This window comes from Dama dama, chromosome 3 (assembly GCF_033118175.1).
Source record: "Dama dama isolate Ldn47 chromosome 3, ASM3311817v1, whole genome shotgun sequence".
Taxonomy (NCBI): Eukaryota; Metazoa; Chordata; class Mammalia; order Artiodactyla; family Cervidae; genus Dama; species Dama dama.
In genome coordinates this window covers 42888049-42915862 of record NC_083683.1, presented here as the reverse complement: position 1 = coordinate 42915862, position 27814 = coordinate 42888049, and the positions used below count along the sequence as shown (strand labels likewise).

The 27814-nt window shown below is 38.3% G+C and overlaps 1 protein-coding gene across 5 annotated transcripts in view; it reads right to left on the bottom strand.

Moving 5' to 3' along the window:
• Positions 1-11104, bottom strand: part of LOC133044846 (cyclic AMP-dependent transcription factor ATF-7) — a 91463-nt gene extending 80359 nt beyond the window's left edge. Inside the window, exon 1 of one of the 5 annotated variants that reach the window (XM_061126650.1) lies at positions 10972-11104. The gene's annotated coding sequence lies outside the window, so the exon portion shown is untranslated. Of the gene's footprint in view, positions 1-9337; positions 10027-10056; positions 10527-10637; positions 10912-10971 lie in introns of those variants that run through there. The other 4 variants (XM_061126681.1, XM_061126659.1, XM_061126667.1 and 1 more) reach the window with 4 other exon arrangements.
• Positions 11105-27814: the final 16710 nt, after the last annotated feature.

Below are 27814 nucleotides of genomic sequence, written 5' to 3'. Positions count from 1 at the left end.
AACAGATATTGAGGGGGAGGGGGTTCTTGCTAAACTGACTTAGCAAGGTTCTTGCTAAAATTCAATTTTACAAGGGAGATGGGCCTAAAAGAAGGTTCAGGAGCCTGACTAAAGTTTGGCCAAGCAAAGAATCCTATTATCTAGCATGAAACATGCCAAGTTAAGATAAGAAAGATGGTTTAATTTACAAGTTCAATTAGTCATAGGTTGATCAGTGTACATATTAGATCTCTTATTATTTCTCCTTAAGATCTTTCTTTCTTAAGATCATTTATCAAATTATTTTGCTAGCAATTCCAGAGTATACATGAGCACAAAAGAGATGGTTAGGTCTTGGTAAAATATTTGAGAAAGCGATGTATGAAACTAATAACTAAGATTCATCTTTAGGATCAAAAAGTAAATTTAATCATTAAATTTCCTTTTAAAATTAAAAAATTAATTAATTCACTGAACACCTTTATTCAGTGCCTAACACACACTCTAGGCTCCAAAATTCAACAATGAGTCAGACAAGATATCTGCCCTCATAGTGGCTTACTTAAGAGTCTACAAAGATGAAACAAACACAAGTTAAAAATAATTTCACATTAATAGCAGACAATTGCTCTAAAAGAAATGCAATGGTAATGTGTTAGTAACACAGAGAGGACTACTTTCGTTTCATGAATAAAAATGGCTGTGTTATCTGTGACCAAAAGGGCAATGGGATAGAATATAGAGATCCAGTTTAAAACTTCTGGAAGCTTTTCCTTTCTTAACACAGTTGATGTTCAATGTTTTAATTTAATCTGAAGTCAATACTCTAGTATAGTTTGCTGAAATTTTACACTTAGCTTTCCAAGTTTTGCAGAAAGCTGCTGGGTTCACAAGACAACTGTGATGTAGATTATTTATGTAGTTAAAGCAATATATATTTAAGACATTATTTTAAATACATATTTACAATTACCTTGTGCCTCAGGAACTTTATGTGACTACACCCAATCAACTCTATGTTCTTATCATACAAATAACATAGAAGAAGTTCTACAGTTTTTGGTTAGAGTGTTAAAAATGGAGAGAAGAGAGGTATTCATCAAGTTAATTGACCCTTGAAAACAAAACCTACACCACAGATTTTAAGATACATTTTCAAGTATAAAAGAATGCTTGCTAATCAAGGATGCAGCAGAGAGGGAACCTTAATATGAGACTTTGGGGAGTACATTATTTGGACAATCTTTCTGGAAAGCAATCTGGCAATGTTTATATTAAGTGTCTTAAAATGTTTTATATCCTTTGAACAAATAATTCTTCTTTTGGGACTTTATTCTGAGGCTAAAGCCAGAAACATGGATAATCTATATATGAAAATGTTCACCACAGTCATATTTATAACAAAAAAAGGAAAAGGAATTAAATAAAATGTTTACAAAGGATGGAAAAATATAAATTAAAAATCTGTCTTACAATATATATATTTAAGTTGTTAATAATAACATTTTTCAAAGCTATTTAAAAACTTGAGAAAATGCTATACATTAAGTGCTATACATTAAGTAGGATACAAATGTGCACATGCACCATAATTCCAAATCTATAAAAAAGCAAACAAAATAATAAGCACAGAACAAGATGAGGGAAATAACATCAAATGTTAACAATGGTTATCTCTGGATAGTAGTAGTCCAGATGATTGTATTTTCTTCTTTCTACCTGCAGTGTTTCCCAAAGTCTCTACAGTGAGCATAGATTGCTTCTAATAAGTTAAATAATAATATAACTTAATAATAAAAAGAATACTGATTTGCATGACTAAAAAATGTGAGTTTTTTTAAAAAAGGCTTGTATCTGCTAGACTATTCTAAATCACTAACAGTATAGTATTTAAAAATCGTACAAAGTTGTTCACTCTACACTACAAAGCAACAGAACCATAGAATCAACTAAGTTCAAAATGGACTACCAAAAAAGCTTTCTAAAAATATAAACTAACAGCATCATATATCAATAGAAACAGACGTGGTAGAAACTCAGATTGATACACAGGGTAAATCAAGCATTTCAAGATAATTCCTTCTTCGTCACCCTTAAGGATCCATTTTCAGAAACCCACGAATTCTGCCTAACAATAAAAAGTAGTACTTATATTAAAACACCTAGAAATTGCCCAACTTTTCATCACAAAGGGAACAGAGCTGAAATTAAGGTACCGAATGTCTTTCAGTGAGCTACAAACAAGCTAAAACATTTAGACACTCAAACAGAGCTCTACAGGCTCTATGCCCCATGATACTGAAAAGAAAAAAATTATACACAGTTCTCTTCTAAGAACATAACTCTGGTTACCCAGTTTCAGATTCTAAGATAATTTAGCTGCTGCTAAGCAAAGAGCACCAACACTGCGGGGCTCCACCGCAGCGGTCTCAACATTTACTCTCCACACAGTAGGACACTGTGTTGCTGTGACTCAAATTACACCTAGAACACTGACTTAAGGAAAAGATTCCAATAAACATATGAGACTATAATAAAGATATGTTAACCCCAGACACCATAGAAGACTCAAGTTTTACTAGACAGTAGATTATTTAGGAAGTGAAATTTCTGTTCATAAAATCTGGGTTCATTTTCCACTGTATTATTTAGCATAACAACAGTTTAACACATTATTTCATTAGCAGGTAAACCAAATGCCCCAAAAGGATTACATAAAAAGCATGTATACTTCTATAAACTTAATTAGCCTTTTATAAGGCACTTGGCTAACAAATTGGAAAAACTGAGGAAGAGAGTTAAAAAAAAATAGGCAGAAGATGAGACAAGTAGTTGAAGTTGGACTAAATCCTAGTAACCTGTTCTCACACATCCCAAAGAAGATATAAAAATGGACACCGTATCTTTTTGTAATACCTGAAAGTTGTACAGTAACTTGCATATTGTATGACTACTTTCAACTGAATAGCGCATTTCGAAGTTTACGCACAAGTGTTTCTTATATAAATGAATGTCCAGAAACATGAATTTGAGGGACTACAGTTTCTTGGAGCATTATTTTTGTCTAGGAAAATTAAATAGTGTTTATGGCTTTAACAATAAGTATGTTTCATCATCATAATTTTTAAACTCATAAACCAGTTAGAGTATACATCAAGGATTGGCAAACTCCAGCCCATGGGCCAAACCCAGCCTGCCACTTGGTCTTTTTTGGTCCACAAGCTATGAATGCTTTTTACACTTTTAAATGGCTGAAAAAAAAAAACAAAGGAAGAAAATTTTGTGATGTGAAAATTCTATGAAATTCAAATTTTAGTGTCCATAGATAGTTTTATGAGAACACAGCCATGCTCATTCTCTGCATGTTGTCTCTGGCTAGCTACTTTTGTGCTGCAATGGCAGAGCTATAGTTACAACAGATACCTCATGACTTCAAAGCCTAACATATTTACCAAGTGGCCTAAGTTTGCCAACTTCTGGTATTATGATAACTATTATTAATTAAAATACAAGGTTAAGATATCCCAAATATGACAAATATCAGAGTGTTTGATAATAAGGACTTTTATTATGACTATTCAAGTACCAATTTTTTTTACTTCTTAACATTTAGAAAATAATTTTCTTAAAATATGATTAAGCTATCTCCATAGTTCTCAATCTTTAGCATATTCATGTAGGCACAGGGTAAAAATACAGATCCCCAGGCCTCCTGGATTCTCTTGGCTTTGGTGCCCCAAAATCGACACTTTTTAAAAAACACCCCAGGTAATTCGGATGCACGTGGTCAGTAGCCCACCCTTTGAGAAGCATTAAGATGGTTGGATATTCCTCCTGCATGATAAACAGCTGCATTCTTCAAGTTTGGTTCTCAAAGAGGGCTCCAGGGATCTTTACAGATCCTTGAGACCCTTTCAAAGGGTTCATGGTTATTCAGAACATACATGGGCAAAAGACCTGTTTAAGGGGCAACATAAGTTTGGGTGTTAAAAGTTCACAGATGTGGTATCAGATTCTACACAACAGCCTACTTTTAAGAAGCTATCACTTTTCAGATTTTGATGTAGTATCAAAGAAGAAAGATTATCAACAATTATCTGAAAGAATCTTTTCTTTTCCTATTACATATCTGTGTAAGCACAGGTTTTCTTCAGATACTTCAACCAAACAACATATTGTTAACAGATTGAATGCAGAAGGTGATACAAGAATACAGATGTTTTCTATCAGCCAGACATTTGATGTTTTTCTCCCCAACTTTTTAAAACTATAGATACATTTATACTGTTATTTTAAAATAAGTATATAAAATATTTTAAAATTTTCTCCATTTTAATTTCTAATATGGTAAATACAGTAAATAAGCAAAAGCTCTCTGGAGTCCTCAATAATTTTTAAGAGTATAGAGGGGTGGATACTAAGACCAAAAGCAGTTTGAGACCCACAGTTTGAGAAATAAACAGTAGAGTGCCCTGAATTGATCAAAGAGAAGGTTAAAATTAATTTCTGGATTTCAGGCTCAGACATGCAGCGACAGGTTTCAAAGAAAGGAGCCTGTTTAAATAGACCAAATAGTTTTGTAGCAAATGACTGAAAACAGATGGGAGTGAGAATTAGGCTGAATCATAAGTTAGGCAACACATGGTCAAAGCTTAGAAGCTGTATGGAAGCAGCTTCATACAGGCAATTACTAGACTAGAACTTTTTAAAAGCCTCTCCAGGCTTTTGGAGGAATCAAGGAACTATTCTGAGCTATTCTCAGGAAGGTTAATAAAGCAAAAACAAAGAAGAAACAACTTGCTAAAGTGATAGCAGGAAGCAGAGTTAGAAATAACTAGAGAACACTATACCTATCTATGCTTGGCCTCAATATGATTTTAGAAGTAAAAAAATTCCTGGAAACTGGTAGACTGTCAAAAATCTGGTGTTGTGTTTTGGTTTTTTCCTACTCATTTTCGGATAAAGTGTGTTCCCTGAAACAACAAAGCAACAGCAATCAAAGGGCCAACACTGATCCTTAAGGATAAATTTTAAATCTTCATGGACTTAAATAGGCTGCAAACAACAACAAACCTGATAGACTTTAATATTAAACCCCGGTGTGAGTTTGGTCCCAGATAGGAAATAGCTATAATATCCCACAATGATAATCATGGAGACCCTTAAAAGTTCTCAAGAAAAAAATTTATTTTCTAATACTGTCCACATACTGGCAACACAGTGACCTATCTAGGGTATTGCAATGTTCAATGACTTTCAAAAGTCCCTAACATAGATATGTAAAATATGAGCAAACTACTGCTTGACCAAAACTTAAAAAAAATTAAATGGTGCTATGAAAGACATATTAGTACCAGAAATACCAGAAAAATCATGTTAAATCCTGGTTTTATTTAAGTTTGACAAAGCTTAAATAAACATTACTGGCAAGAAACTTGGTGACAACAGAAATCATTTATAGCAATCATGTGTTATATTCAATAAATCATCCTGTTTTTATAATAAAGGCAGGCATATTCCTATTTCAAAAAGAATGGTTATACTCTATTTTTTAATCTGAAAAAAAGTAACATTTCTCCTACATGGTAAATTTTAAGCCCCAAATAAAATGTGACCAATTTAAAACATAAATCTCTTTGTCTGCTAGGTCAGAAAGAAGCACTAGACCAGATAAGAAGATATTAGTAAATAACTTCACTCAAAGAAAACAAGTTGGGTTTTGTGAGGAGGTGAGACTATGGCAGAACAAAACTATTCCCAGGGAAGCCCAAGACATAAACTCACAAAGTAACTTCTCAAGCTAAATCTTGGCTCTTGTTAGACTTTCACAAATTGATATTTATTAAGGATAAATGCAGTACTGAATTAGAGAAACTTTTTGCACAGTCAGGTTTCAAACACATGAAAATATTTAGGATTAAATTCACGAAAAAATGAAAAGAAGCTAACAAAGTTGTGAGTTTGTAATGAGTTTTATTTTCCTTCATGACACTACTGTAGTAGCTCACCTTTGGTTTAGTTGGGAATCTTTCCTAGATGTCTGCTTAAAAAGTTTTAAAAACTGAATAGTAAGTTTGTCTTTTCATAAAACCTCTCCTGAATTTTAACATTCATCCTTCCTCTCCAAGGAAGCCATGGAGTTTATGTTTACTTTCAAAACTGAACTGAAATTTGCTTCACTGTATACAGGCAGTGAATATATTATTCAGATTTTTTTTTCCCCTTAAGTTTCTCAACAAAAGGATCAAGAGAACCAAAGGAAACAAAATACTATGATTTAACAGAAGAAAAAAAAAAAAACCAACCACATTCTTTCAACACAGTGTCCACCAGGGAAATTCTGAAGAGAAAATGTCATGATAAAATATTTTAAGACATAAAATGACCCCAATGCAAAATATTTGTTGTTGATGACTTTTGTTTTGCTTTTAGCTTAAAGGAATTATTATTTCTTGCCATTTATGTTCCTTGCTTTTTGTTTATCCATTCCCACTAGGTCAGTAGAACCATTTCATTTTCTTTACATTCTATTTTTCTTCTTGATTCTTCAATAGTAAGTTCCTTGATCTGAGCCTCTACTTATGAATTTTTGGGCTGGAAAGGACTTTGAGGGGTCATCAAGTCCATATTTCTGCTTTCTAGGAGAATTCATAATTACAATTTTAGACGGATGAGAATGTATCAGAGGAAAATGTATTCTGTCCCTAACAGCGTGCTACTTTATTCCACACAAACATTTCCATACAGAATTTGCAATTTTCTAAAAATGAAAGTAAGAATTAAAACCCCAAAAGAGGAAGATGCTTTAAAATTGCATTTATCAGCTAAAATTGCTCAAACATAAATTCAACTATCAGGCTAAAATTAACACACAAGAAAGTTGGCTGCCAACATAAAGTCTTTAGTCCCTAGAGATGTCTTCTGATGTTTTATCTCATTTGTAAGCACCATTTTACCTACAGCACATGGCAAGACAAATTTAGACCACCACACTAATAAACTATAACTTAAATATGTATTTATATATATGGGCTTCCCTCGGTGGTAAAGAATCCACCTGCAATGTAGGAAACAACAGGTTTGATTCCTAGGTCAGAAGATTCTCTGGAGAAGGAAATGACAACCCACTCCAGTATTCTTGCCTGGGAAATCCCATGGACAGAGAAGCCTCATGGGCTACAGTCCATGCGGGTCGCAAAAGAGTTGGACACGACTTGGCAACTAAACAACAACAATATACATATACATGTGTATGTATGTGTACATTTTTTCTTCACAAGTGCTATAGTTTATTTCAAACATAAAACATAGATAGGGATAAATGCAAATTCCTCAACTGAAATTTAAAAATTAATTATATAAATTAATGTGATCTTAGGCTTTAAGAACAGAGGTACTGGAACTTCCCTGGTGGTCCACTGGCTAAGACTCCTTGCTCCCAAAGCAGGAGGCCTGGGTTTGATCCCTGGTCAGGGAACTAGATCCCACATGATGCAACTAAGAACTCACACAACTAAGACCCTGCACAGCCAAATAAATAAATAAAATCAATGTTGTGGTTTTTTTTTTAAAAAGGAAGTACTGAGTGCAGTGAAAAAAGAAGCCCTACTCGCTCCTGTACTTTGTATTGATCAGATTATATCAAAGGTTATATTCAGATCTAAATAAGAAATTCTAAAAACTCAAGCAACTAAGTTGACAAGGAGGCTGAACTTTATTTAAAATGTAACTTAAGGAATGGTTGAAAGAATATGGATATTTACCCCAGCAAGAGAGAAGTTTTAAAAGGACATAGCTGTCATCAGATATTTGAAGCGCTACCATGTTGACAAGGAATTAGGTTTATTTATTGTAGCTTCAGATGGCAGGAGGAAAGAGCACCACAATGTAAAGAATGTTCTAAAAGTAGAGCTCCAGTAATGTAACAGGGTATCTGTGAAGTAGGGGTCGCTTCCTTACAGCATTCAGAAGTTAAAAGACCATCCACCAAACATTCCAAAATGATGTATTTCCACATTTCAAGAATATACTTGATCCTAAAAATAGGCCTGCTAGGGGAAAGCAACATTCAAAAATGAGAAGATTAAAAATCATTTTGTCATGTTTCTAGAAATGGAAGACTTTTTCCCATGAACTCTAAAATCATAGTACCACAATCAGAGAAACCAACAACAAAAGAAACAATGCTTTTTCTTTTTAAATGAATGCTGCATTTATTTTTCTCAAAGAAACACTTGCACCTTAACTTTAGTACCTTTATTAAGGGATAAGGGACAATTGTATGCCAGCCTGCCAACTAGTTTCAAAAAGAGAGCTGTTTTTATTAGACATTTATATGGCAATGCTATTTGCTCCACCTAAAACTTCCTTTCAAAAAGGTTCCTCCTCATCAGACATGGATAGGAGGAGGCTGTTATCACTGACTCCCTCCTACTGCAGCCTAGGAAAACTCACTCTTGACGTGTACAAAACAATAACTTGTGAGAATTTCAGAGCAGCTGTGTTCAGGCAGAGCCAGGGACTTAAAGCATCAGCTTGAGAGTTGGTTGAAAAAACAAATTTCATTTTGAGCTGCAAGTGAGAAAGGAAAGGAGAGGAGAGGAAAGGGAGAGGGAAGAGAAAGGAGATATACAACAGTATCTATTAACATTTTAAAGTCATGGTAAGCAAAAATGTTTAAAAGTTACAATACTGAAACTATCACAGGTTGTACCCTTTGATCCACAAGTTTAAAGATGAGCAGTGTTTATTATTCTCTAGCCTTCTGCTAGGTGGTAACACTAATGAGACAGTGCCCAATTCAAAGCCATCACAAATTCTAGGATGGAAGAATACAACAAGGAACTTCGCTCTCTCATTGGATATTTCTTTGTGCTACTGCCAGGCAAACTGTGAAAATGTCCAAATATCCAATAGCAATGCTCTGAATGTGAAATACTGGAACCCAATTAAGTAATTAATGCTATAAGGACAGTAATTAATTAGTCTCAATGTGCTGTAGGGGTAACTTCCTGGCCAGGAGGACAAATGGTTGCTGAAAACCAAAGGTTAATACAAAGCAACATACTCTGGTTTCTCTTCATATAACACCGTTACTGGTATTTCAGATGTCATTTTGCTTCCAAAAGTAAAAGAAGAAAAGGTATGTAAAAGACAAATCTATGCAACAGCAAAGAAGTTATTAATTGACTGTACTAGCTCATTATTAAATAATAAACAAATATCAAACAAAGGGCGAAGACTTGTCCCTTTTTTGTATAGAATTAAGAACTGGTAAGACTACTTAGTATAGCTGCCAGACTTTTCTTTAGCTTCTTTTATTACTGACATGTTACATTTCGCAATAGTCTCCACTTACCTTATATCCTCCATGTTTAAGTACAAATTGTGTTTGATTTCCCCAACCCTTGCCCCCAAGATATTATAACAAATCTTTAGCTTTCTGATCTGGACACAAAGGAAGAAACTGAAAATTTTTCACTTTCCTGAAATACGTGTCCATTTTATTTACACCACTTTAAAAAAAAACATAAGCCAAAAAAAAAAAAAAAAAACACAAGCTAGCTAAAACCAACTGCAACCATCCATTTAGCAACTCAAATGGGAAAGAAACAATTAACAAAACAAACTTCAGTATAGTACATTTTTCTGTGCTTAGAATACCTATAAAGACCGATGTCTCTGCAAGAATTACTTACACTACTGCAAAGTTTTTAAACATAGGAATCAAGTGAGCTTGTGGAGAAAACTCTGCGTACCCCTACAAAACTACACTTACTATGACACAACCCTCAGAGGTACTAAAACACCCTCTGCTAAGTAGAAAACAAACTTTTAGAGTCAGGAAAAGCAGCAACGCGGGATCTGGGTAGGAGGTGCCCTGGGTAGTAAACACCCCAGTCAGAGAACATAACAAGCAATTCAGAGCAACATATAACTCCCCATGGGGCTTCGACTTGGCCACCTAAGTCCCAAGCCCCATCCCTGAGCTGAGGAACAGATGAAGTCGGGAAGAGGAAGAGACGGAGAAAGGAAATCAGAGTAGAAGTGATGAAAGTGTTTTATTTTTCTCTTTACCACTATCCCAGCTTTCTTGCAGGCTGGTTACCAGACTGGATGCCGTATTCACCAAAAGCTCTAAAATCACTTCTCAGACTTCTTCTGATACCTAAGCTAAACACCTGTCCATATCAGCCGTCTCCCAACCAAATACCTCTCGTACCCCTCTGGATTCCCCCATACCCTACCCAAAGTGATGCCTTTTGGCCACTACACCCACCCCTATTAAATCTTCCTAAACTCATTCACTTAATTTTCTTCATATCCATACTTTCTCTCTGATACCTTGTCCCTGATAGTTTTTCTTATAATTCAATCGAAATGCCACGCTCTCACTTCCACTTACTCCTCCCTATCTTCCCAGCAAAACCAAATGCTATGTTTTCACCTACTCAACCCTACCTCCTGCCTATTACCCCTAACTCTTCCAATGCCAAGCCTCTAACCCCACTCTTTGCAGAAGTCCAGGGTCTTCAACCAGTTTAGTACCCTTTCCCTTTCTCCCATTCCACCCCATTCCAGGCTCCACTAGACTTCCATTCCCTCAGGATTCAACTCCCCTCTCCTTGCCACGCCCTGTGCCCCCCGGGGATACTTACCCCAAGTTCTCCCCACACTTCAGGCCTCTGGCCCCGCCTTCCCCCCCCCAAAGGAAGGAGGCGGGAGGAGGGAGAGAAGAGGGGCGTCACTCCGCAAGGTAAAGATGACCTCCCATTAGTGCTCGCCGCCGCCAATCGTAGCTTCCTTCTCTCTTATTGGTCGGCGTTACTCCATGCCCCACCCTCTTCCTCAGACAGGGCCCGGCCACCGCCTCAGCGCCCCCGTCCAACACATACTGGGAGGGGAGACCCCGGTCTGGGACGCTGGGATTGACCAGAGTTGACGGGGAGACGCCCGTCAGGACATGGTCTAGTTAATGTTAACAGGACTCACCCTCTGGTAGCTCCGTCGCCTCCCGCCCGCCCGCGATCGGTCCCACAATCTATCTCCAGCTCCTTCTTTCCCCCCTCAGCGGAGCAGATACTTTTCTCTCGTCCGGCCAGGCTCTCTCACTTCTCGCGAGATGTAGAGAGGGGTTGGAGGAAGGGCGAGATCCGCCGAGCCAGGTCGGAAAGAAGCCGAGGGGCCGGGCTCCGGAAAAAGAAGGGGCGGGACTTTCGGTTGGGGGAGCGAGGCTGAGCGAGTTCCCTAGGCGCTGTTCACACGTGTTCGACTGCGGAGTGTAAGGGGAAAAAAAGGAAAAGAAGGAAAGGGAATGCTTACAGGTGCCTGTAGTAATGGAGATCCAAAGTATTCTCATACTAGAGAATTAGATTATTACAAAAGAGCGCACTTTAAAAACAAGACAAGGTTATATACCTCAATAAAGCTGTGTTTTTTTTTTTTTTTTTAAAGAACGGGGGAAGGGAATTAACCTGGCCTACCAGTGGTGAGGACTCCGCGCTTCCACTGCAGGAGCCACGGGTTCCAACCTTTGGGGATGGAACAAAGATCCTGCAAGCCCTGCGGGACGGCAAAAAAAAAAAAAAAAAAAAAAATTTTTTTAAGTTTTTAAAAGTGGGGGAAAAACCGAAAACAGCTACACAAGGTGATTCAGTGTTCCAAACAGTTGAGTAGTTGCATTTTCTTCTTGGCACTTAGAATAGCATCACTGTAGCCATAGTCTCTGCTCTGTGTGTGTATGAGGTTAGGGGGTTGCTGTATATGGAGGTGGAGAGTTCTATCATTTTCTTTTGAGTATCTTTACAGTGGGGCCAGCAATCCCATTTTACTCAGAGTTGTAATAATCAAATGAGATAAGATATATGAAACTTGTTTGGTATTAAAAGGCACTATACTTATTATTCAGAAAGTATTTTAACAAATACTTAGAACATACTGTGTACAAAGAACTAGGCGTGGGGAGAAGAGTAGACAGACCAGGGCTCTACTCTGGTAGAATTTACAGTTTTAGTGGGGAGGTGGTGGTTGTTTAGTCACTAAGTCACATCTGACTCTTTGAGACCAGGTGGACTGTAGCCCTCCAGGCTCTTATGTCATGGAATTTCCCAGGCAAGAATACTGGAGTGGATTGCCATTTCTTTCTCCAGGGCATCTTCCCCACCCAGGGTTAGAACCTGAGAATTCTTTACAATGAGCCACCTGGGAAGCCCTTTCCTGGGGAGGGGGAGACAGTTAATAAATATAAATATTTCAGTTAGTGAAGAATGCTTCAAGGTAATGAGAGAGAAAGTGACCAAGAGTAGGAAAGCAACTTTACTTCTGTATTGAGAGACCTCATTGAAGAAGTAACCTTTGTATTGAGTTGAACTATGAGGAGACAGCTTTGGGAAGATTTTGGGTGAAACATCAAATGTAAAGGCTGTATTTAAAATTTTCTCATGTTGTTACCAAGGTGGTAAATTTTGTATTATGTGGTGTGTGTGTGTGTGTGTGTGTGTGTGTGTGTGTGTGTGTGTGTGTGTTTTAACCACAACTGAAAAAAAAAAAAAAAAACTTTAAAAATGTTATGTAATTATAAAGAGTTAACTCAAAATATTACCTATGGAATCTATTTTCTCTCAGGTAACTTCCTTTTTCAGCTTTATATTACTCAACTTTCTGAACTTCCTGCCTAGGATCTCATTTATCTTCCTAGACTCTGAAAGGTAGACAGAATCCAGGTGACTTCTCCCTATTGTACAGTTATGCTCATTTCACATGCTAGCAAGGTAATGCTCAAAATCCTTCAAGCTAGACTTCAACAGTAAGTGAACCAAGAGCTTCCAGATGTACAAGCTGGATTTAGAAAAGGCAGAGGAACCAGAGATCAAATTGCCAACAACCATTGGATCGTAGAAAAAACAACGGAACTCCAGAAAAACATCTATTTCTGCTTCATTGACTATGCTAAAGCCTTTAACTATGTGGATCACAACAAACTGTGGAAAATTCTTAAAGAGATGGGAATACCAGACCACCTGACCTTCCTCCTGAGAAACCTGTAGGCAGGTCAGGGAGCAATAGTTAGAACCGGACATGGAACAATGGACTGGTTCAAAATTGGGACAGAAGTACATCAAAGCTGTATATTATCACCCAGCTTATTTAACGTCTATGTGGTATACATCGTGCTGAAATGCCAGATTGAATGAATCACAAGTTGGAATCAAGATTGCCAGGAAAAAACAAAAAAAGATTGCCAGGAGAAATATCAGTCGCCTCAGATATGCAGATGATAACACTCTAATGGCAGAAAGCGAAGAGGAACTAAAGAGCCTCTTAATGAAAGTGAAAGAGGAGAGTGAAAAAGCTGGCTTAAAACTGAACATTCAGAAAACTAAGATCATGACATCCAGTCCCATCACTTCATGGCAAATAAATGGGGAAAAAATGGGAACAGTGGCAGATTTTATTTTCTTAGGCTCTGAAATCACTATGGATGATGACTACAGTCATGAAATTAAAAGATGCTTGCTCCTTGGAAGAAAAGCTATGACAAACCTAGACAGCATACTAAAAAGCAGAGACATCACCTTGCCGACAAAGGTCCGTATAGTCAAAGCTATGGTTTTTCCAGTAGTCATTTATGGACGTGAGAGTTGGACCATAAAGAAGGCTGAAGGATTGATGCTTTCTAATTGTGCTGCTAGGGAAGACTCTTGAGAGTCCCTTAGACTGCAAAGAGATCAAACCAGTCAATCCTAAAGGAAATAAACCCTGAATATTCATTGAAAGGACTGATGCTGAAGCTCCAATACTGTGGCCACCTGATGTGAAGAGATGACTTATTGGAAAAGACCTTGACACTGGGAAAGATTGAAGGCAGGAGGAAAAGGGGGTAATAGGGGATGAGATGGTTGGGTGACTTCACTGACTCAGTGGACATGAGTTTGGGCAAACTCTAGGAAATAATGAAAGGCAGGGAAGCCTGGTGTGCTGCAGTCCATGGGATCGCAAAGAGTCAGACATGACTTAGCAACTGAACAAACAATCAAAGGTGAAACAGAAATATACAGTCACTTGTGTTTGTGTGAAGTGAGAGAAGTTGAGAGTAGTCTTGGCTCCAATCTGTTGTTGTTTAGTCACTAAGTCATGTCCAAGTCTTTTGCAACTCCCATGGACTATATAGCCCACCAGGCTTCTCTGTCGATGGGATTTCCCAGGCGAGAATACTGGAGTAGATTGCCATTTCCTTCTCCAGGGGATCTTCCTGACCTAGGGATTGAACCTGCATCTCCTTCATTGGCAGGTTGGATTCTTTACTACTGAGCCACCAGGGAAGCTCTGGCTTCCAATTGACTCTCTCCTAAAACAATTCCTACTTAAAGGAATGCAATGATAGAAAGAGACCCTCAATGTATATGGATATTTGTGTATAACAGAGGTGGCATTACAAATCAGAGAAGAAGCGATTCCACAAGTTATGCTTGGCCAACTGATTACTACTCTATACATACAAAATAATATAATAGCTAATGTTTATAGATCTTACTGTGTTCCAGGCACCATTATACGTGTATTACATGTATTCATTTTTCTCCAAATGTATATCTCAATCCATATATCTCCCCTGAACGGCTGACTAATATTTCCAGCTGCCTACTTAACAAATTGATTTGGATGTCTAAGTTTGGTATTTCAAACTTATCGTGTGCCAAACAAAATCTTCCTTTCTCTCCCACATGGACCCCTTCCCTAATCTTCCCTGTCTTAGTAAAAGTTACCATTCCAGTTGTGTTTTTTTATTGTGATAGAATTCATATACCATAAAATTCATCTTTTTTTTTTTTTTTGGCTGCACCATGCAACTTGTGGGATCTCAATTCCCTCACCAGGGATTGAACTCAGGCCATGGCAGTGAAAGCACTGAATCCTAACCACTAGACCACCAGGAAACTCCCCAAATTCATCTCTTTCAAGTGTACATATAAATCAACTATATTTCAAAAATAAAGTGTACAATTCAGTGATTTTTAGTATATTCACAAAATTATGCAGCTATGACCAATATCTAATTCTAGACCATTTTCATCACTTCCCAAAGAAACCCTATTCTCACTAGTAGTCACTCCCCATCACCTTCATCAAACCCTGGCAACCACAAGTCTACCTACTTTCTGTCTTTGTGGACCTGCCTATTACAGACATTTTATATAAATGGAATAATATAATGTGTGGCCTTTTGTGACTTCTTTCACTTTCCATAATGTTTTCAAGGTTCATTCATGTTGTAATGTGTATCAATCAGTACTTTATATCTTTGGGATGAGAAGCATGTGGGATCTTAGATTCCTGACCAGAGGTCGAACCCACACCCCCTGCATTGGAAGGCAAAGTCTCAACTACTGGACCACCAGGAAAGTCCCCAGTATACCAATTTTTGTTTATCTATTTATCAGCTGATGGACATTTGGGTTGTCCCCACTTTGGGGCTATTATAATAATATGACTTTGAACATCCATTTACAAGTTTTTACAGGGACATTGTTTTCAATTCTCTTGATATATACCAAGGAATGGACTTGCTGGATCATATCTATGTCTCTGTTTAACTTTGTGAGAAACTGCTATACCAATTGCAACATTTTACTTTTCCCAGCACTATATGAAGATCCCAGTTTCTCCATATCCTAAAACCAACACTTTTTGTATTCATCTTTCTGATTCTAATCATCCTAGTGGATGTGAAATGGTATCTTGTTGTAATTTTGATTTACATTTCCCTAATGGCTAATAATGCTAAACATTGCTTCATGTGCTTATTGGCCATTTATACATCTTCTTGAAAAAAATGTTTATTCAAGTCCTTTACCCATTTTTTAATTGGGTTATTTGTTTATAACTATCAAGTTTGGATGGATACCAACCTAATTTCAATAGCATATGAAGTCTTTGCTCTTATATAGCTTTGCTCTTATTTCCTTTCTCCTTTTGTTGTTGTAATCATATATATTTTCATTGATATTCTCTATTTGTGCTGTTATTGTCATACAAATTACATCTCTCCACATTGTACTGAGGTAGGGGATAGATAGGCCGAACAGCTGCAACTAGTTTCCCCAGGCTGAGCTGCCATAGCTGGTTTCCTGCTGATGCTTCAAGATGGTATAACAGTGGGAACATTGGGTCCTGATTGGGTGCTTTCTTATGGATTTTCCAGCCCAACACATGCTCAGAGAAGGCCCTCAGTCTAGGGGAAGGACTAAAGGAGGGAGAAGATGCTACTGGAATCCATCTTAGCTGAGAGATTAGTATGCACACCAGAACCAAACATGGAAATGATTGGCCAGAAACAACCCGGAAAACTGCCCCTGTATAATAAGCAATCTAAGCCACCCTATGGCGCATAACTGACTCCAAGCCTGCCCATGGGTTCTTCCACACATACTATGCTTCTAATAAACACTTTTATCTTTTTCACAATCTTGGTCTCTTTGTTGAATTCTTTCGTCGAAGAAGACGAGAACTGAGCTTTTCACTTCCAGAGTCAGTATGATTATCAATATAGATTCATGATTATTATTTTATATAATTATCATTTAAATGTTATAGGAAAGACAGTGTTACAAACAAAAATTATGTTTACACCATCTTTTATATTTACCTACATAGTTACCTTTATTGCTACTTTTAATTTTTTCACATGACTTTGAGTTACTGTCTAGTGACCTTTCACTTCAGCCTAAAGAACTCCCTTTAGTATTTCTTGTAGGACAAGCTTGTTAGTGAAGAATTTGTCTCATTTTTGTTTATTTGGGTATGTCTTAATTTCTTATTCATTTTTTAAGGAAGGCTTTGCTGGATATAAAATTCTTGTTTGCAAGTCTTTTTCTTCCAGTGGTTTGAGTATGTCACCCTACTGCCTCTAGCCTCCATGATTTCTGATGAGAAATTGTTCTGAGAATTCCATGTATGTGGTGAGTCACTCTTGCTGCTTTCAAGATTCAATCTTTGCTTTTTGACAGTGTGGTAATGATGTGTGTAAGTAAGGATCTGTTTGAATTTTTCCTACTTGGAATCTGTTGAATTTCTTGGATATGTACATTAAGTTTTGTCATCAAATATGAGAAATTTTTGGTCATTATTTCTTCAAATATTTTTTTCTGTAATTTTTTTCTTCTCTCATCCTGCCGTACAATTGATGGCATATCACAGGTCATTTTTCTTCATTGTTTTTGCTTGTTCCTCAGACTGGATCATTTCAATTGACCTGCCTTCAAATTCACTGTTCTCTCTTCTGTTTGCTCCAATCTGCTGTTGAGTCCTTCTAGTGAATGTTTTTATTTTTGTTATTGCATTTTTAAGCACCAGAATTTCTATTTGGTTCTTAAAAAAATTATTTCTATGTTTTCACTGATATTCTCTATTGGTTAGACATTCTCTTTCATTTGTTTCTGTAGACATGGTTTATTTTAGCTATTGAATATATTTTATTTATTTTTAATTGAGGTAACATTGGTTTACAACTTTATATAAGTTTTGTGTGTACAACATTATATTTTGACTTCCTTGTACACAACAGTGTGCTCACACCAAAAGTATAGTTTCCAACTGTCACCATAGAGTTGACCCCCTTTACCCATTTTTCTCTCTGTGCCCCACCACCCCAATCTCTGTTCTTTCCATATCAATGTGTTTGTTTTTTTTGGTTTATTCATATATATATGTATAATATTCCACATATGAGTGAAATCATATGGCATTTGTCTTTCTCCATCTGTCTTACTGTACTTAGCATAATACCCACAAGTTGCATTCATATTGTTGCATTTGGCAGATTTCAATCTTTTTAAAGGCTGAATAGTATACCGTTGTGTGTGTGTATGTGTGTATCACATGTTCTTTATCTGTTTTTTGAATATGTTTAAAATGGTTGATTGAAAGTCTTTGTCTAGTAAGTCCATTATCTGATCTTTCTCAGAGACAGTTTCTATTGGCTACATTTTTTTATTTGTATAATCTGTATTTTCTTGTTTCTTTGAATATCTCATTTTTTTATTGAAAGCTGGACATTTAAAATAATATAATGTGGCAACAATAAAAATCAGATTCTTCCCCTCCCCCAAGGTCTCTTTTGATGCTGCTTGGTGTTGGTAGTTGTTTATTTTAGAGGATTTTCTGAAATAATTCTGTAAATTCTGTTTTCTTTGTCATGTGTATTCTCTGAAGCCTCTGCGGAGTTAGCCTAGCAGTCAGGTAATTAGTTGACAGAGATTTTCTTAAATGCCTGGAACCTTGGCACTTGTCTTTGGCAAGGGACTCTGAATTCATATTGGGGTTTTTCTTCAACATTCAGCCAGGCAGTTCACAACTCTACCTTAAGTTTCACTTCCTACTTGTACAGAGCCTCAAGTTTAGTCAGTGGTGAGAGTTTAAGAGCTTCTAAGGTCTTTCCTGGCCATGCACCCAAACTTATGAACGTGCATGGCCTCCTAGACTCCTAGGAACATGTCAGAACATTCCAAGCCCTAGCAGATATTATAATCCTCAGATTTTCCTTTTAAATTTTTTTGTAGTCTATTATTTATTTATTTACTTTTTACCTCAACTGCTGTCCACCACAACAGGCAGCTGTAATGTTGAAAAATTGCCTCTTATTATTTTAAACAAATGCCTCCAGGAAACAGGCTGTTTGCATGAGGCAAGCTCTGAGTCAGATCAAATAAAGATAGCTTTGATTGGATCTTCCAGAGAACCACCAAGCAGTTTGAATAATGACAGTTCTCTGAGGATGAGGCTTTGAAGGAGCTTCAGCCCCATTCTGCCCCCTCCACGAGGCTATGAGGCTGCTGGTTTTTACGGTGGTTGCAGGATTTTGGTTTTCAAGGTTATCATGGAGCTTGGAGGAGGTGAAGATGCAAATAGGACAAATTAAAATGCCACATAATTCACTGTTCTTACTGAAGTTGTCTTTGTTTTTTTTTTTTTTTTGCTTAAACTCTCCCTTCATTGTTGCAAACTTTTGGTTAATTTCCAAAGTTTTAAGAAAAGTTGATCCTGACAATTATGCCAGTGTTCTCATTGCTTTTATTGAAGAGTAGATTTTTGGAGATTCTTATTCCACCATTTTTGCTGATGTCACTCCTTCCAATTGTTTTAAAGTCAAATTCTTTAGAGTCATCCTTCATGTCCATCTTTCTCAACATCCTATATCTTTACAAATCCCGTAGAGGCAAAAAATTTTCTACTTTCAAAATAATCCAGGGTGCCACCAATCATCACCACGTTCTCCTCTCTAATCACTCATTATTTTCCAACAACACAACCTCCTCATGTTTCCTAAGGCTGCCAAGCATGGTCCTGCATTTTTCTACAGGTATGCACATTCCCTTACTTCCTTTAAATCATGGCTCAAATGACATCTCCTCAGAGATGCTCCTCTGACAACTCTACACCTCATACCCCATCACTCTATCCTCCTCATCTTGGTTTATATTTTCCTAGCACTTACCTGACACTATATTTACTCATATTTATTGTTTTTCTGCTCCCATTAGGACTGAAGCGACTTAGCAGCAGCAGCAGCATTAGGATGTTTAAGCTCATAAAGTTAGGGACTTTGTTATGGAGTTTATTGTTCTTTCTTTAGTGCCTAGAACAGTACCTAGCTCATGTTGGCAATCGATAAATTCTGGTTGAAAGTATGTCATTATCTTTCATTTGCTTCTCTAGATCCACTCTGCACCTTTTTCTCAGTATCTAGTATGGACATCAGTGGACTCCTTTGCCCTCTGGATTCAGCCCATGCATAAGGAGGAGGGACATTTGGAGGATGGAAGGACAACAGAGTCAGTACCTATTTCACGGGCTCTTCCCTGCCAAATTGCTTCAGATTTACCCTATGCCTAGATCTGAGATCACTATCTTTCCAATAACCACCACCTACTCTACCCTTTCCTATAACCACCACCTACCCTACCCTTTGGGCCTCAGTGTTATAACTACTGTTACTACCCTCAGGATATTGTACTATCTCTTATGGTTCCCCTTTATCTATCCATATCTCTGTAAATAAACCCATCTCATATCATCCTAATTTAAAAGTAACATCTTTGTGTCCCTGCCTCATACAGATGAATAATCCTAAGAACAACTCTACAAAGTAGACATTATTACCATCCCCATTTTAAAGATGAGAACTCTTTAAATTTTAAAGATGAATCCCACAAAGATTAAGAAACTTGCCCAAGATTACATAGCTAGCAAGTAACAGAGCTAGAATTTACCTTAGAAAAAAATATGGGAGAATATTTTTATGACAACACAATAGCAAATGAATCCTGTGTGTGTACTCATTGGAAAAGACCCTGATGCTGGGAAAGACTGAAGGCAGGAGAAGGGGACAATAGAGGATGAGGTGGTTGGATGGCATCACTGACTCAAAGGATATGAGTTTGAGCAAGCTCCGGGAGTTGGTGATGGACAGGGAAGCCTGGCGTGCTGCAGTCCATGGGGTCGCAAATAATCGGACACAACTGAGCGACCTAACTGAACTGAAGTAACAGAGGCTGGGATTTACCTCAGAAAAAAATATGGGAGAATATTTTTATGACAACGTGATAGTGACTGAATCCTGTGTGTGTGATGTTGCTTTAGTCATGTCTGACTCTTTGTGACCCTATGGGCTATAGCCTGCCAGGCTCCTCAGTCCATGGAATTCTCCAGACAAGGATACTGGAGTGGGTTGCCATGCCCTCCTCCAGGGGATCTTCCCAACCCAGGGATCGAACCTGAGTCTCCTGCATCTCCTGCATTGCAGGAGGATTCTTTACTGCTGAGCCACAGAGGAAACCCCAGGGAATGAATCCTGAAGAAAACTATGAATCATACCCATAAAGTAAAAGACTAAAAAAACTTCAACTCTCTATATCAAAAGATACCAGAAACAAAGTAAAGAGATAAATCACAAGCTAAAAGATATTTGCACTCCACATAAAGGATTAGCATAGAGAAAATATAAAGAACTCCTAGAAATTAATTTTTAAAATTTTATTTTTTATTGCACTGGCTCTTTGTTGCTGCATACAGGCTTTCTCTAGTTGTGGTGAGCAGGGGGTACTCTTTCTCACATCTTCTTATTGCGGTGGCTTCTCCTGTTGCAGAACACAGACTCTAGGGCATGTGGGTTTCAGTAGTTGTGACCTGTAGGCTCTGGCGTTTGGACTCAGAAGTTGTGGTACTCAGGCTTAATTTCTCTGCAGCATGTGGAATCACCCCATACCAGGGATCAGACCCATGTCCCCTGTGTTGGCAGGCAGATTCTTATCCACTGTGTCACGAAGGAAGTCCATGGAAATTCGTTTTTTTAAAAAGCATAAACACCACAGTACAAAAATAGACTGGGCAAAGGATAAGAAGGGGAAAACAGAGGAGGAAACCCAAATGGATGCTAAACATTTAAAAAGATTTTCAATCTCTCTAATATCAGGGAAGTGAAAATTAAAATAATGAGATTCCATTTCATACTATTTGCCAGATGAAAACTTGGAGAAGTGCAATAAGTGTTGGTAAGAATATAGCTGGTGGGAATGCTTGGAATAACTACTTTGGAGAACAATTTGACAGTATTTCATAAAGCTGAAGATACATATAGTCCATTACCTAGTATTTTCAGTTGGAGGAATCTTCCCTAGAGAAATATTTACTCTTGTGCACAAGGAGACATGCATACTATGTTCATAGCTACACTGCTGGAAACTCTCTCTCAATGGGAAAATGGACTACCATAGAGCAGTTAAAATGAATGAATAACAGTTACATTTACAAAGATGGGGGGTGCTTCCCAGGTGGCTCAGATGGTAAAGCACTGCCTGCAATGCGGGAGACCCACGATCATTCCCTGGGTCAGGAAGATACCCTGGAGAAGAGAACGGCAACCCAATCCAGTATTCTTGCCTGGAGAATCCCATGGACAGAGGAGCCTGTTGGGCTACTATCCATGGGATCACAAAGAGTCGGACATGACTGAGGGACTAACACTTTCACTTACAAAGATGGACAAGTCTCAAAAACATGTTTTCGTTGAGTGAAAAAAGCAAGTTGAAAAAAAACACTGCTTAAAAAAATGCTGTTTATAACCATAAAATTTAAATGTGCTAAATGATATCATGTACAATTTATGTATGGTTTTTGGATATTTACATTTGTTATAAAAGTATAAAAATACACATGAATAATACACAATAACTTCTATAATGTGATTATATGTGTCTAAGAAGGAGGGGGGAAGAACTGATAGGTAGAGTTGTGTCTGTATCTGGAATATTTTATGATTTATTAATATGTTTACTTTATATCAGTTTATATTCTTATTTGCATTTTAAATAGCCTTATTGAAGTATAATTGACATAAAATAAACTATACATATTTAAATGATACAATTTGATAAATTTTTACAGATGTATACACCCATGAAACCACCACCACAAACAAGATAATAAACATAAAGATCACCCCCAGGGAATCCCTTGGCAGTCCAGTGGATAAGACCACTGCTTGGAACTGGGTTCCATCCCTGATCGGGGAACTAAGATTGAACAAGTCATGGAGTGCAGCCAAAAAATTAAAAAAGCAAACAAGAAAAAGATCACCCCCAAAAGTTTCACTCCCACTCATTCTCTGGCCACCATTGACCTTTCTATTAGGATAGATTAGCCTTCACTCTCTAGAATTCTATACAACAAAATCATACAGTATGTACTCTTTTTAAAAATCCAGCCTCTTTCACTCAGCATAATTGTTTTGAGATTCATCCATACTGGTGCATGTACCAGTAGTTCATTCTTTTTTATTGCTGAGCAGTATTCCATTATCTGGATACACTGCAGTTAGTGTACAAATCTTTCTGTGAACATATACTTTCATTTTCTTTGGGAAATACCTAGGAGTGGAATTGCTGAATCATATGTTAGATGTGATTTATTTTTTGAAATTTTCAAATTGTTTTCCAAATTGAATGTAACATTTTTCATTCCTACCAGGAGTGTATAAAAGTTCCATTGGCTCTAAGATGTGTGTGGTGGCAGCTCATTGTGGTTTTAATTTGCATTTCCCTAATGACTAGTGATGTTCATCATCTTTTCAAGAGTTTATTTGCTATTTACATGTCTTCTTGGTGAATTATCTGTTCATATTTTTTGCCAATTAAAAATATTATGTTGTTTGGCTTCTTGAGTTATGAGGGTTATTTACAATAGTTTACACACAAATCTTTCTTCAGCTATGTGTTTGGCAAATACTTCTCCCCAGTCTGTGGCTTGCCTTCCTTTTTTCTTTATAGTGTCTTCCTAAAATTTTAATTAATTATTTTTTTGGCTGTGCTGGGTCCTCGTTGCTGCACAAGGGCTTTCTCTAGTTGTGGAAAGTGAGGGTTACTCTCTAGTTGCGGTGCTCTGGCTTCTCATTGTGGCAGCTTCTCTTGTGGGGCAGGGGCTCTAGAACATATGGGCTTCAGTAGTTGTGGCACACGGGCTCAATAGTTGAGGTTTGCGGGCTCCAGAGCACAGGCTCAATAGTTGAGGTCCGCAGGCTTAGTTGCCCCATAGCATGTGGAATTTTCCCGGATCAGGGATTGAACCCAGGTTCCCTCCTTTGGCAGATGGATTCTTAACCACTGGGCCACCATGGAAGCCCTACAGTGTCTTTTGAAGAACAAAAGATTTTAATTTTGATGAAATCCAATTTGTTGATTTTTGTCTGGTTAAGTTTATGTGTCAGTTTGACTGGGACATAGGGTATCCAGATATTTGATTAAGCACTATTCTGGGTGTATCTGTGAGGTGTTACTGGATGAGATTAATATTTTTATCAGTAGACTGAGTAAAGCAGATTGCCCTCCTCAGCGTGAGCAGGCTTCATCCAATCCACTAGAGGCCTGAATAAAACAAAGGTAGGGTAAGACAGAGGCTTCCCTGGTGGCTCAGATGGTAAAGAAGATACCCAGGTTTGATCCCTGGGTCAGAAAGATCCCCTGGAAAAGGAAATGGCACTCCAGTATTCTTGCCTAGAAATCCATGGGCATAGGAGCCTGGCAGCTTACAGTCCTTGGGGTTGCAAAGAGTTGGACACAACTGAGCTCACACACACACACACACACACACACACACAGAGGATAAGGTAGAATTTGCTCTGTTTTCTGGGTGGGATATCAGCCTTCCCCTGCACATGGACTAGAACTCACACCAGTGGCGCTCCTGGTTCTCACACCTTCAGACTTGGACTGGATCTTATGCCATTTGTTCTCCTGATTGTCAGGACTTTGAATTTGGAAACAAACTACACCATTGGACTGGGTCTCCAGTTTGCAGAAAGCAGATTGTGGGACAACCTCTACAACTGCATGAGCCAATTATTTATTTATTTATAATAACAAATAAACTACTGGTACTGAATTATTTTAGTACATGTTATAATAAATCTCATACATAAGGATGAAGGAGTTCTCTCGTGGCCGAATGGTTAGGATTCCAGGTGATCACTGCCATGGCCCTAATTCAGTCCCTGGTTGGGGAACTGAGATCCTGCAAGCTGTACAGCATAGCAAAAAAAAAAAAAAAAAAGAATGTTAAGGATGAGTTCCGAATTGGTTCTGAGGTTTCTGAAACTGACTCTCTAATCTGATTAGATTGATAGATGCTAATGACTCTATTACTAATAGGAAAGTGAGCACTGACAATTTGTGATGTCTGCTGTCAATAGGCATATGCAAAATATCTACATTAGATAGTCCTAATCAACTACTTACAAGAACCAAGGAGCAGGACCTCCCTGGTGGTCCAGTGGTTAAGACTCTGCACTTCCACTGCAGGGGGTGCAGGTTGGATCCCTGATTGGGGAACTTGGATCCTGTATACCATAGGCCTTCCCAGGTGGCACAGTGGTAAAGAATCCACTTGCCAATGCAGGAGATACACGAAACATGGATGGGATCCCTGGATTGGGAAGCTTCCCTGGAGGAGAAAATGGCAACTCACTCCAGTATTCTTGCCTGGAGAATCCCATAGAGAGAGAAATCAGATGGACTACAGTCCATGGGGTCCCAAAGTGTCAGACATGACTGAGCACACACACACACAACAATCAGATCCCATATGCACAGCCTGACTGAAAAAGAAAGAGAGAAAGAAGAAGCTGGTTGACTGTGTATGTGACACCTCAAACATTTTTTATTATTATTTAAAAATTTTTATTACTGCAGTATAATTGCTTTACAATGTTTTCTTAGTTTCTGCTGTATGACAAAGTAAATTAATCATCTGTATACATATATCCCTCCCCTCTTGAACCTCCTTCCCACCTCCCCCATCCCACCTTAAGAGGGTGGGATGCACCACAGAGCACTGAGCTGAGTTCCCTGTACTATACAGCAGTTTCCCCACTAGCTGTCTATTTTACACATGGCAAACATTTCAAGAAAACTAACAAATATAATGAAGTTGCCTGATTGCTCCTGCTACTGGACAACGTGGAAAGAAAAGGATGAGCTCAGAGATTTAAGTTTTCAGTTCAATCACTGCATATAAGACTGAAGGCTTTGGAGAAGGAAATGGCAACCCACTCCAGTATTCTTGCCTGGAAAAATCCATGGACAGAGGAGTCTGGCGGGCTGAAGTCCATGGGATTACATGACTGAGCATGTGTGCACGAGGGTGGAGGGAGATGGGTTGGTAGCAATAAAGTGGCAGAACTGAAAAAAAAAAAAAAAAAAGACTGAAGGCTTCTGTGTGTACCCTAAAGGAGACCCTTATGTCTCAGAGAAGCTGGGTTGAGACTGCTGAAAATCAAATCCAGAATTTCTTTCTGTGACTAACTGAATTACAACTCAAGTTGGATTCCCAGCTTTGCAGAGTATCTGTTGTTAAAGTGGGGCATTGATTGGGAGAGAATGGGGTCCTTTAAGATGGGATGGGGGTATGTGGGAAAAACCTGATGAAGGTAAGGATATTGAGCCCTTAAATTCTGATGAGTCTTCTTTGCCAGTGAAGAGACCTCCCCACCCCCAGCAGAAGTGGCTTCCCACACACAGTGGTATTGGTCTTCCACTGTCATGGAATGTAGGGGGCTCATCCTACATTGCCTGAGGAAACTGTAATGATTGCTCCTGAGGCATTCACCATGTAAGACAAGGCTGACTCTCCTCAAGACTCACTGTCATGCTCTTTACTTCTGGACTGTAACTAAACTCAAGTCCTAGCAGACCCCTGCAGATGAGGTAACAAGTGGACCCATGAGGAGATGTATTATACTCCAGAAGAACTACTTGAATTTTTTGGTTTAGGCAGACATAAAGCTAGGAACTACATATACCAATGGTGTGGGATAATGGTGGAAGGAATCTAAAGTTGGATCAGGCCAAATTTATTGACAGGGCCACACCAAGCAGAGAGTCTGCATTTAATGTTGCAGCAAGGGGAATTAGAAAGGATTGTAACAAATTCTTTGGTTGTTGTCTAAAATATGAACCAAAAGATGACCCACAGTGAGCAAATTAGAATAACCAGATATGCCTTAGTTTAATATAGAGAAAGAGATTCAAAGGCTTAGGGAAACTGGAATATTAGACTGAATTTGTCATTTAAGACTTGTCCATAGTGGGAGGATCCAGAAGACATACATATAAAAAAAAAAATTGTTTATTTATTTGGCTGTGCCATGTCCCAATTGTGGCACTCAAGATCCTCCATTGTGGCACTTGAAATCTCCAGTTGCAGCCCACAGGCTTGGTAGTTGTGGAGTGTGGGCTTAGTTGCTCTGTGGCTTGTGGATCTTAGTTCCTCAACAGGGATCGAACCTGTGTCCCTTGCATTGCGAGGCAGATTCTCAACCACTGGACCACCAGGGTAGTCCCCAGAAGACAGATCTTTCAACAATACTGTGAGAAATTTGTGAAGGGAGCCCCAGAATCCTTGGAATCTGTGATCACTCTTCTCTGTAGGCCAGACCTTACAGTGGGCATTGCAGTCACTGAACTGGGAAACCTAAATATGGTGGGAGTAATTGGATCTCAGGGTGGCAGGGGCCAAGTGGCAGCACTCAACACCAAAGGCAAGGTAGGCATAGTTACCATAGTGAATAGCAGAGTCAAAGCAGCAGTCTGAATAGTCTGACTCTCATAGACCTATGGCATTGGCTAGTTGATCATGGCATTGGCTAGTTGATCATGGCATTCCTAGAAGTGAAATAGATAAGAAGCCTACTAAATTTCCTACTTGAGCTGTATAAAGAGAAAAGTTCTAGGTTAGGCAAACAAGACATAACCTGGAGATCCTGAAAACAGAGAGTCATTGCCCTTCAATCAATTCCCACACTTGAGCTACTTTACAGACTTGGGACCACTTGAATGAAGGGGAGGATTGGTTCCTGCCCTTGAGGAAGCATCCTGGTACACTATCAAAAATTTCATACTGTTAATCTTTCTTTCATCCTTCCCCAAAGAGACCTAAAGCCTTTTACCAGGAGGACTGCACTGGGGAAAAGAAAATAATCAGACCTTTCAGGGACTACTGTGCCTTGACTGAATTGACATTAATTTCAAGAAACTCAACTCAAACACAAACATCACTGTGGCCAACCAGTCAGAGTAGGAAGTTAGGTGATCAATGGAGATTTAGCTTAGGTCCTTCTCACAGTAGGCCCAGTGTTTCCCCAAACCCATCCGGTGCTTATTTATCCAGTTCCAGGATGCATTATCCCATATAACTTGCCTATTTGGTCTGTGCAGAAGACAGATGGATCTTGGAAAATGACAATGGATAGGCTTAACCCAGTGATCCCTCCAATTGTAACTGCAGGAGG